General features: G+C 41.2%; 1 pseudogene; it reads right to left on the bottom strand.

Annotated features, from left to right (window-relative positions):
- Positions 1 to 220: 220 nt before the first annotated feature.
- Positions 221 to 901, bottom strand: LOC128059193 (SOSS complex subunit B1-like; annotated as a pseudogene).
- Positions 902 to 11,511: the final 10,610 nt, after the last annotated feature.

Here is an 11,511-nt window from a genome sequence, read left to right as displayed (position 1 = left end):
ATTCAATTAGACTTCCACATCACGCAGAAGAAACAGACTGTAACCATTGTTTCGAAAGAGGAAGGAAGGGAGGCAGAGCACCCTGAATCCCAGGAGACAGGCAGCTTCAGCTGGACAAGGAGGGGAGTACGGGTTGAGGGTGGATTAGGCTACCGTTCACCACTCCCGCACAGTGAACTTTAGTGACTCCTATACCTCCTGGCTCCACAGAGCCTGCAGCTCAGTAGAAAGCTGTGTTCTCTAGCAAACACGGGTTATGGCTGGTGGCAGGGAGGAAAAAGTTCTTTCTTTTGCTGCTCCTCTGGGTTTTTTTGCCTTTACTGACATGGTTGCTGGAGGGGCCAGGAGGGCAGCAGCTGTGGTTGAGCTGACTTCAGATAATTCAAGTGCTGGGGGCGTGGGGTCAGAGGGAATGTGAGGGGGTGCAGGCCACCACCAGGACCTGGTGGGGCGCTCAGTCCAATGCGTTCTGGCTCTTAGAGGCTGGAGAAGTGGCAGGGAGTCCAGGGAGCCATAAGACTGCTGTTCTGAACCATCTTGTTGGGTGGCTGCTGGGCACTGTAGTCTGGGTTTGGCTCACTGAAGTTAAGAACCTCAGAATAAACCATACAGAATTCTCCAATCTTCTGAAGAGCACACCCATAGCCAGTGCACATTGGCACACAACCGGTGAACACCGAACAACTTTTAGTGAGCTAGATAGGGTCGCCAGGCTGAATCAGGTTGGCCACATCGTCCCAGACAGAGATATTGATGCTGCCAGTTTTGTCTGCCACTTTGCAGGCCCACACCTTGTGCCCATTCTTTGTCTTGGTCACTCAGACAGTCTCCAGCACAATGCAATGAGGTTCAAGTTCTTGGGCCCAGGCTTGATATACTTCACGAAGGTCTCCATCATCATACTGCCCAAGCCTTAGCACCACACCCGCAAGACTGCTGGACAGTGCATGCTACTGAGCCTCTTGCAGGCCAAAGAGCTTTTTATTAAAGTAAGCATGGTTTGCTTGGGGAGCTTGTAGTCTTGACTATTCCTACTTTGCAATTTAAGTCATCAGTATTTGGGACTCTTGGCATGGTTTGCATTATACTCTAGAGATCAAGTAAGAAAATTATATTAGTCTTAGAAAAATGAATGATTGCAATAGAATATAAAAATATGAATTACTGTTAAGAGATCTTTTATTCATTATATATATGATTAAGTTTTAACACTTGGTGCTCTATTTTTAATTTTTAAATTCATTTCTATTAGGGTATAATTGCTTTAAAATGTTATGTTAGTTTCTGCTGTACAGCAAAGGGAATCAACTGTACATGTACATATATTCCCTCTTTTGAGATTTTCTTCCCATTTAGGTCACCAGAGAGTGCCGAATAGAGCTACCTCAGCTATACAGGAGGTTCTCATTAGTTATTTGTTTGAAGCTGTAGTTTTAAAACTTTACCTAAACTTGCCACAGTTTCACGTTGCACAAGTTCTTTTCATCAAAGTGAATGTAAGTGGATTGTGCCTTCTCCTTCAGCAAGATTTTTGTTGACTGTTTTGCCATTTTCAACCCCTTCTCATAGCTGCACTGATCTATGTTGCTGTTCAGTGGCTAAGTAGTATCTGAGTTTACGACCCCATGGACTGTAGCCTGTCAAGCTTCACTGTCCTTGGGGTTTCCCAGGCAAGAATACTGGAGTGGATTGCCATTTCTTCCTCCAGGGGATCTTCCTGACCCAGGGATCTAATTCACATCTGTTGAGTCTCCTGCATAGACAGGCAGGTTCTTTACCACTGGACCATTCAGGGAAACCCTATATCCACTCTTAAAGATGTTGGGGTTTTCTATATCCTCCCACCTTCTGAATAAACTGTCCACTATTAAATGGCACCACTCTCTTCTCCCAACCTGCTAGTTTTCCCTTTATTTAACAATAACTAATAATGTGCACTGTCATAAATTTTTTCAAAGTGCTATCATACACCTGATCTTATTTGTTACCATAAAAACACTGTGAATTATATATTATGCTCATCATTCTGTAGATAAAATTGAGACAACTTGTTCAAAATTGCATGACTACCAAAGAGCAAGACTGGGATTTAAACCAAAGTCTTCTAATCTTTCAACTGAACACATTTCACTCTGTATTTCCTAAGTGGAATAGCAAAACCTTTTTACTTAAGAGTTCCAGTGCTCATTTCAGCAGAACATATACTAAAATTGGAACGATAAAGAATTCTATATGGTAACATAACTATACACAATTACTTAAAAGTTGGTCTATTTAAATAAAAATAAAAAGTAAGTAATAATAGAGATGGTTTGACAAAAGACACGAAGATATGCGTAAATGAGACTTCCCTGGTGGCACAGCGGATAGAAATCCACCTGTCAATGCAGGGGACATGGATTCGATCCCTGGTCTGGTAAGAATCCACATGTTGCAGAGTAAATAAGCCAGAACTACTGACGTCCGTATGCCTAAAACCTGTGTTCTGCAACAAGAGAAGCCACCACAATGAGAAGCCTAATCACTACAACTAGAGAGTAGCCCCCTGCTCACTGCAACTAGAGAAAGTCCAGGCATAGCAACAAAGACAGACTGCAACCAAAAACAAATATATAAATAAATAAAAAATTTTAATTTTATAAAAGAGTTGTGTTTAAACTCTGATTTTAAAAAAAAAAAAAAGAGGTATGTGTGAATAAATGAAATTTTCTTAGTCTTCGTAGTCACTGAAAATGGGACAAAAACCAGGGGTAATTCTTCTATTTTAAGATGAAGGCTAAGTTAATGAGTGGCTATGACTTTTATCAGAGTAATAACAGAAAGGTGTACCTTCCCTTAACAAAATTTGATTATTTAAATCCAACTCCTTCTCCTCCAAAAAAATCAAGTAAAGAGGAAATTATATTACAAAATGACATTTCATTGTGAAGATCTTTAAATAATAATTGTAGGTAACCTTTCCATGCCTGGGGCTTTCCCTGGACGCTAAAGGCATCTCTTCTAATCCTTCTACCACCTTGTAAGGTAAGTAGGTTTATTAATCTAATTTTTCAGATGAAAAAGTGTAGTAAAATACAAACCATCATATCCTACATAGTAGGTGCACATAGTTTCATGGAACAGCAAGTTCCAATTAATGACAATGTATAGTAACACTCCATAAAGATTCTGTTCCCCCCTCCTTTTTTTTCTCTAGAATAAGACTCCAGAAAGCCAGATCTTAACCCTGGTTCTATCACTACTGCTAAGTCACTTCAGTCGTATCTGACTCTGTGCAACCCCATAGACAGCAGCCCACCAGGCTCCCCCACCCCTGGGATTCTCCAGGTAAGAACACAGGAGTGGGTTGCCATTTCCTTCTCCAATGCATGAAAGTGAAAAGTGAAAGTGAAGTCACTTAGCTGTGTCCAATCCTCAGCAACCCCAAGGACTGCATCCTTCCAGGCTCCTCCATCCATGGGATTTTCCAGGCAAGAGTACTGGAGTGGGGTGCCATTGCCTTCTCCAGGTTCTATCACTAGGTGAGTTATAATCCTTAGACAATTCTCTCAAATTCTAAGCCTTGGTTTTCCACATCTACAAAATAAAAAGTTTGAATTTTGCCATCCCCAATGTCCTCTTTATTTCTAAAACTACTCTTCTACCCTTCAAATTGCTAATAATATGAATATAGATCAGGCCAGGAATGCACAGACTCCCTAAGTCAGATATACTGGTCAAATTGTTCCCAACTGGTCTGATAGAGTACAAGTACCATGATTCTTATCACTTGTCCTCAAAGAAAGAAACTGGGTTAATTGACCTATTTCCAGTAATAGGATTGGAGGAATTATTAATGCATAGCACTTTACGTGATAACCCAGAAAATTGACGAACATTTCTAGAGCTACTATTCCTGCCGGACATTGGGAGGGGACACTGCATGCAGAGATTTTCTCATCCTTAAAGAGCTTATGAAGGAAACTAAGGAAAATATAAGTTGCTGATCCAAGTGTAGACTTGGAGAGGCCCTTTGACCTCGTCTAGTCACAGACTGACAGAAGGTAAAGGCTGAAAAAGACCTTAGAAATGCATCCCCCTCCCAGTACCACCCAAAGATGAGAAGACCAAGGGCCAGAAGAATGAGATCACTGGTCAGCAGAGACAGTGAGTTCACGAAAGAGCAACGATTAGAGCTCCATTCAACAGCCACAGTAGGTCTGTTTAATTAGAAGGACGAATATAGGTTAATGGATAGTTTCCGATTGAGATGGTTATGGAGGACTTTCTGGGTCCTACCTGAGAGCTGAGAAGTCAACAAAGGTCTTCATGGTAGAGAAGGGTTCACTTGGTAGTCAAGAAATCATTGTATGAAACACAGTCATTAACAATGAAGTTAGGCCCATGTCTGCATATTTGACGTGGAACAATTAGCAAGTACTATTTTAAAAGTAAGGGAATTTCCAGGGGCTCCAGTGATTAGGACTCCATGCTTCCCACTGCCAAGGGCACAAATTTAATCCCTAGTATGGGAACTGAGATCCCATATGCCATGCAGCTAAAAAAAAAAAGAGAGAGATAAGAAAAGAGAAAAAACAAGATATCAGCTATGTGTGTGTGTGTGTGTGTGTACGTTTGTGTATAAATGCATAAGATATCTCTGGACAGGTTAAAATCCTACCTACTATGTTTGCCTAGGGAATTGAATGGTTGAAGTACAGGTGTGGGAGTTGGATACATTTTTCCTTGTATGTCCTTTTGAACATTTGACTTTGGAAACTGACGTATATATTACCTTCATAAAATCATCATTTTTTTAAGAAGACATTTTTGTCTAGTCTGGAAAGCCTTTTTATAATTAAATTAAATCTGTTGGTTTTACAGATAGTACCCTCCAGTAAAGTAGTCATTGGACTATAGGGAGATAAGATCAAGGCTAATTATATCATACTGCCTCATTTATATCCAAAAAACGTTAGAAAGGGTGTGACATCCTGACATTAAAAGTTGATTTATTTCCCTTTGTGCTTACTCTCCCAGTAATGACTGCAGCTGTTGAATGGGTGCCAGATACTGTCACATACAACTTGGATGGGCATCTAAACGCAGTCATATCCTCCCACAACTGGCTGAGGACTCAGTGGGTGCTATAAATAGCAGGGACAAACAAATTCAATCCTGCTTTCCAAACACAATTCATGAGAGCTCGGCAGAAAAGTGAACTTGACAACACATTGGAGTATTTCTCTAATGAAACTGGGAGACAGAAATACTCAGTTTGATCAGACTTTGCCTTTACTAGTTGTCTCATTTCTGGAACACAACTGGACTCGGAGCACATCTAAATCCACTTAACAAGTGCTGTTATAACAGGAATAAATCTACAAAGAGGAAGGTCAGAGAAAGACGTTCCCAGCTGAGTTTGTGGTTATGTAGGAACCATCTGCTTCATCTAATAACATTTCAAAGCTTTTGTGTGAATGCATCCTCAGTCTCAGAATTGCATATATTAGCTAGCTTTAGGTTTTCTAGAAAGCAAAAAGGCATCTACCAAGTGGATTGTGTGTAACTCAGTCTTTAAACCCTTTTCGGGTAGCAGAAGTAGCAACAGTGACCTCCTCGTGTAGAACATTTGGCTATGACTTGCCAGTTTGGGAATTTGCCTACTTTGTAGGGTTGTTGTTGTTCATCACTCAGTTGTGTCCAACTCTGCGACGCCATGGACTGCAGCACGCCAGCCTTCCCTATCCGTCACTATCTCCTGGTGTATGCTCAAACTCATGTCCATTGAGTCGGTGATACCATCCAACCATCTCATCCTCTATCATCTGCTTCTCCTCCTGCACTCAATTTTTCCCAGCACCAGAGTCTTTTCTAATGAGTCAACTCTTCGCATGAGGTGGCCAAAATATTGGAGCTTCAACTTCAGCAACAGTCCTTCGAATGAATATTCAGGGTTGATTTCCTTTAGGATTGACTGGCTTGATCTCCTTTCTGTCCAAGGGACTCTCAAGAGTCTTCTCCAGCACCACAGTTTGAAAGGATTAATTCTTGGTCACACAGCCATCTTTATGTTCCAACTCTCACATCCATACATGACTGCTGATCTGAAGCTTTGTAGGCAAAGTGGTATCTCTGCTTTTTAATATACTGTCTAGGTTTGTCATAGCTTTTCTTCCAAGAAACAAGCATCTTTTAGTTGCTTGGTTGCAATCACCATCTGCAGTGATTTTATAGGGTTGGCCCAAGCCAAACCTTCATGCTAACAGGTACAAACTTACCATAACACAATTTTCCAATGGTTCCATCTTTAGTCTAGTCACTTCAACCATAGCAGTAGTTCAGAATCACCTAAGGAGCTTTGGGAAAATTCAGGGATCTGTATCTTCTCTGTCTTCAAACATCCTGAGCTGTGAGGATCCCTGAGGAGGTAGGGCAATGGAGCGGATGGAGAACTATGATGTGAGGTACAGGAAGAGAGTGGAAGGTGGAGCAGGGGCAACTGGTTCCCGGCCTCTAGGCCTCAATGTGGATTTTGATTTTCAGTCTAAGAGCAAAAGGGTATCCAACGGAAACTGTTAAGAGGAAAGACTGCTTTGGTAGATGCTTGTTTTTATTTCTTGCAATAATTTTATTTATTGATTCACTTAGTCTGCACTGGGTCTTCATTGCTGCGTGGGCTTTCCCCTAGTTGCGGCAAGCGGGGCTACTCTCTAATTGCCCTGCATGGGCTTCTTTTTGCAATGGCTTCTCTTGTTGCAGAGCTAGGGCTCTAGAGTTTGGGCTTCAGTAGTTGTGGCACATGGGCTCTGTAGCTGTGGCTTCCAGGCTCTAGAGCACAGGCTCAATAGTTGTGGAACATGCGCTTAGTTGCCCCATAGCATACACCTCCTCACTGACCAGGGACTGAACCTATGTCTCTTGCACTGACAGGTGGCTTCTTTACCACTGAGCCCCCAGGGAAGCCTTTGCTTTGTTTTTTAATCCACCTGGCCGTAGTGTAGGCACTTAGAAGGGGACAAAAGTGGACCTTGCCCACTTGGGAAGATTTGTAATAATCCAGCCAGTCTGACCTGGGAAAGAGGCAGTAGAGAAGAGTGGACAGACTTGGGGGACATATAGGAGATGACTCCAACTGAGCCACGTTGGTAATTGATTGGATATAGGACAGAGGAAAATGAGACAAATTGAGAAGAGTTGCCAAATTCCTAGGATTCTGACAAAGGTAGAAATTTGTACTTTTGCCTAGTCCTTCTTGGCCTTGTTGATTCATTGCTGCTGGCTGAACTTGGCCTGGGGTCTGGATGAAGGCCATTCTTGGCAATGTTTCATGAACCAGTGGTTCACCACCTCGGGTGCCCACATAACCGCTACTGAGACCCCAAAGAATAATGCAGTCTCCAAATCTTTTGTGCCTCTTCTTAACTAGAAAATACTATTTACAAGCAATAGAAGGATATTTTATTTAATATTTAGAGATCCAATCACCACATATTTAGAAAAGTTTGTACTATGCAAAAAAAAAAAATTGAAAAGAGCAAGTATTTATTGATAGAAAATATTTGCTATTGCTTAAAAACATAAAAGCTATTTAGAGGTTTACCTTAATTTAGTTATTTTACCTGTATGTATGTGTAGGTGTGGATGTGTGGAGGTGTGCATCTGTGTGTCGTGTCCGACTCTTTGTGACCTCATGAACTGTAGCCCCCACTGCCCCCCACCCCTCATGCTCCTCTGTCCATGGGAGTCTCCAGGCAAGAATACTGGAGTGGGTTGCCATTCCCTCCTCCAGGGACTGTTCCCAACCCAGAAATCAAACCCGTGGCTCCTGATTCTCCAGTTCTTTACTGTTAGCTCCACCTGGGAAGCCAATAGATATATGCATAAACACATACCTACATATGTTTAGGATGTCTGTGTGAGGTAGTTTTGAGAATCTGACTGAACTTTCATGTTTTTGCTTTGTAATCCCTTAAAAGCAACATATTACCATGATGTTTGAGGTTAAGGAAGCGATTCCATCTTTACAGAATGTTTGATGTTTAATGTGTAAATCAATCCACAATTAACTCTAGACAGATTGGTCCTGGACCTCCACTCTCTTTTTTCATTTAATTTTTAATTGAAATATAATTGACATACAATATATTAGTTTCAGGTGTACTACATAGTGATTTGACATTTGCATACATTATTAAATGATGACCATCGTAAGTTTAGTAACCATCTGTGAAAGTGAAAGTGAAGTCGCTCAGTCATGTCCAACTCTTCGCGACCCCATGGATTGCAGCCTAAGAGGCTCCTCTGTTCACGGGATTTTCCAGGCGAGAATACTGGAGTGGGTTGCCATTTCCTTCTCCAGGAGATCTTTCCAATCCGGGATCAAACACAGGTCTCCCGCATTGCAGACAGACTCTTTACTGTCTGAGCCACCAGGGATGTCATCTGTCCCTATACAAAATTGTTACAATATATTGGTCATGTTCCTTATACTGTATATTACATCCCCATAGTTTACTTATGCCTGGAGATTTGTATTTCTAAATCCCCTTCACCTATCTTGTCCCTCCCACTCCCACCTCCCTCCCCTGTTTGTCCCTATATCTATATGTCTATTTTCATTCATAGTGTGTTTGCTTTTTTAGATTCTACACATAGTGAGATCATATGGCAGTGGTCTTTTCCCCTCTAGGATCCATCCATGCTGTTGCAAATGGCAAGATTTCATTTATCTTTATTGTTGTGTAATATTCCATTTTATATCTGTACCACATCTTTATCCATTCATCTGTCAGTGGACACTTAGGTTGCTTCCATACCTTGGCTATTGTAAATAATTCTGTAATGAACATTGGGGTGCAGTTAGGAACCTCTATTCTCTTGATTCCATGGCTGATAAAAAGGTTCTGAGAGGTCTGAACAGCTCAGAGGGGATCATTCTTGGCATTAGAGTGAGGGATATATATTCCAGAGACTCCCCTCTGAGCTGCTACTTACTCTCACTGGGTGTTGGATAAATGCACTGACCCCCTTTCAGTCAAGCCAAGACCCCTGAAAAAAGTGTTTTCTCTATAGAGGAAACTACTTGAAAGAACTTGAGAGCAAGCTCGTGGAGCCCTCCATCTTACCTGTCCTTGTTGAAACAGCTTCACCAGTAAATTGCTGTTAAATAGGTGGTTTATCTGGTTTTATTGCCCTTAATTTTATTACCTGCCCAATATAATCTTGGCCCAAGTTTCCCTTGCTTAGAGGCATGGTAAAAACTTAATGTCTAGGCAAGCCCCACCCAAGGAAAGATTTTGCTTTCTTGGGTGTGGGCTCCAAGCCAGCCCTGTAGGCTGAGGCACACTCTAACAGCCTCATTTAGAAGCTCTAAACCATTCTATAACCTTCCTTTCAGGTCTAAGGGGAGGTGGAAATAATTCAGAGAACCAAGATTAAATGAGTAAGCAAAAAGAAAGAGGCAACAAGCAGAGATCTTTTTCTACATCCTCAGAGATGATTGGAATGTCTGTTTCAGATGTAACTTGCTTTAACATCTAACCACTGAGAAACACTTGTGGTCAGGGAGAAATCTATCATCTAGAATCTTAGCTGGGGATTGAGGTCTAGCAAAGCCCCTCACAGAAGTGAAGTGAAGCAGTGGGGCTGAGAGCAGCGAGGTGAGAGAAGAATAAGCAAGTGGAATGTGGAGGAAGTGAAGTTGAGCTTTTAGTGAAGAAGGGCGAAGTTTCCCCATCTGTTCTCTGGCGTTGGGCCCAATCTTGCCATCTTGCCATTTCACGTTTCTGAGGGGATCTCTCTCCTTCACTCTCTCTCTTTCCTCTACTTCTAGAGAACAGGTTTGACCATAGGGACCCCAAGGTCTTTCTCACCGCCCACAACACAGCTTGAGCAGCTGTTGCTACTACTTTAAGAGCCTAGTCCTTCATTGCCTTTTAATCCTTTCTAGAACATTCTTCCTGATACCTTTTATTTAAATACATGTAATAAAACATTTTTTGTGTGCTGCTTTCTTAGGTCAATTCGATCCTACTCCTGTTGCTCTTTTTCAACAACTCATGGAAAATTTGTTTTCTCTTCCTTCTTTACTACCCACACCCCCACCCCCACTCTCTGCTGCCGGTTTGACCACAGCCGGTCACAGGCCAAGAAAGCGTGGGTGGGCAGGTGCCAGTCTCTGACTGCTAGAAGCTACAGGACCTGGGACTGCAGAGTGTGGGGGTGGAGAGAGAAGCAGCCTGCAGCCTGCAGACTTTCTCAAGAAGCTTAAGAGAACTTTTCTTTTAATTTTGTTGAGAATATTAAGAAATACTCATTCTGTAGATAAACAACAGTCCTACTACATAGCACAGGGAACTATATTCAGTATCTTGTAACAACCTATAATGGAAAGAATCTGAAAAAGAATATATGTACAAATGTATACATATATACATATATGTCTATACACACACACATTTGTTGTTGCTTTTCAGCTGCCCGGTCATATTGAACTCTGTGACCCCATGGACTGCAGCACACCAGGCCTCCCTGTTCCTCACCATCTCCTGAAATTTGCCCAAGTTCATGTCCATTGCATTAGTGATGCCATACAGCCATCTCATCCTCTGACGCCTTCTTCTTCTGCCTTCAATCTTTCCCAGCATCAGGGACTTATCCAATGAGTTGGCTGTTCACATCAGATGACCAAAAATACTGGCGTTTCAGCTTCAGCGTCAGTCCTTCCAATGAGTATTCAGGGCTGATTTCCCTTAAGGTTGTCTGGTTTGATCACCTAGCTGTCCAAGGGACTTTCAGAATTCTTCTCCAGTACCACATTTTTTTTTTTTCCAGTACCACATTTTGAAGGCATCAACACACACACATATATATATTAGAAAACTAAATCAGTTGTATACCAGAAAATAATACAACATTGAAAATCAACTATATTTTAATAAAAAAAAAAGAATTCTGAATAAAAATAATATATGCTGAAAGGCATATATTTCTGGAAGGGGAGACAAAGGATTGTTCACAGTGATTACCTCTGAGGAATGGGTTGTGTGTGTATGGAAGAGGAGGTTCTACTTTTTATTGTACATGCTTCTATATTGTTTGAATTTGTTTTTTCCTCAAGAGTATGTATTGCCTTTATAAACAAGTTTTAAGATTTCAAAGAGAAATGTTTATTTTGTGTCCCTTGATGATTCATTGACCCATGGTAATTAGAATCATTAATAGCATATTAAATGGAAGTTGAGACTCAGTAATATAGAATAACTCTGTCTTAAGTGACAGGTTGAACAACTAATAATAATATCATTTAAAATACTTGTGATATACCATAGAAGCAGTCATTTCTTTAAAATAATGACTTAATACTTGTCAAAATCAAATGAAGTAGCTACTTTACAATCCTCAATTTATAAATAAGGAAACAAGCTTTGAGAAGTTACATATTATTCTCAAGGTCACACAACTAGTTAGTAAGTGCCTGGAAGCTTACCACTTCTAAAGGGCAGGATAAACACCTGTGAAAGGGAAGTC

This window comes from Budorcas taxicolor, chromosome 14, assembly GCF_023091745.1.
Source record: "Budorcas taxicolor isolate Tak-1 chromosome 14, Takin1.1, whole genome shotgun sequence".
In the NCBI taxonomy this organism is placed as follows: Eukaryota; Metazoa; Chordata; class Mammalia; order Artiodactyla; family Bovidae; genus Budorcas; species Budorcas taxicolor.
This window is presented reverse-complemented; position numbering and strand designations above follow the sequence as displayed.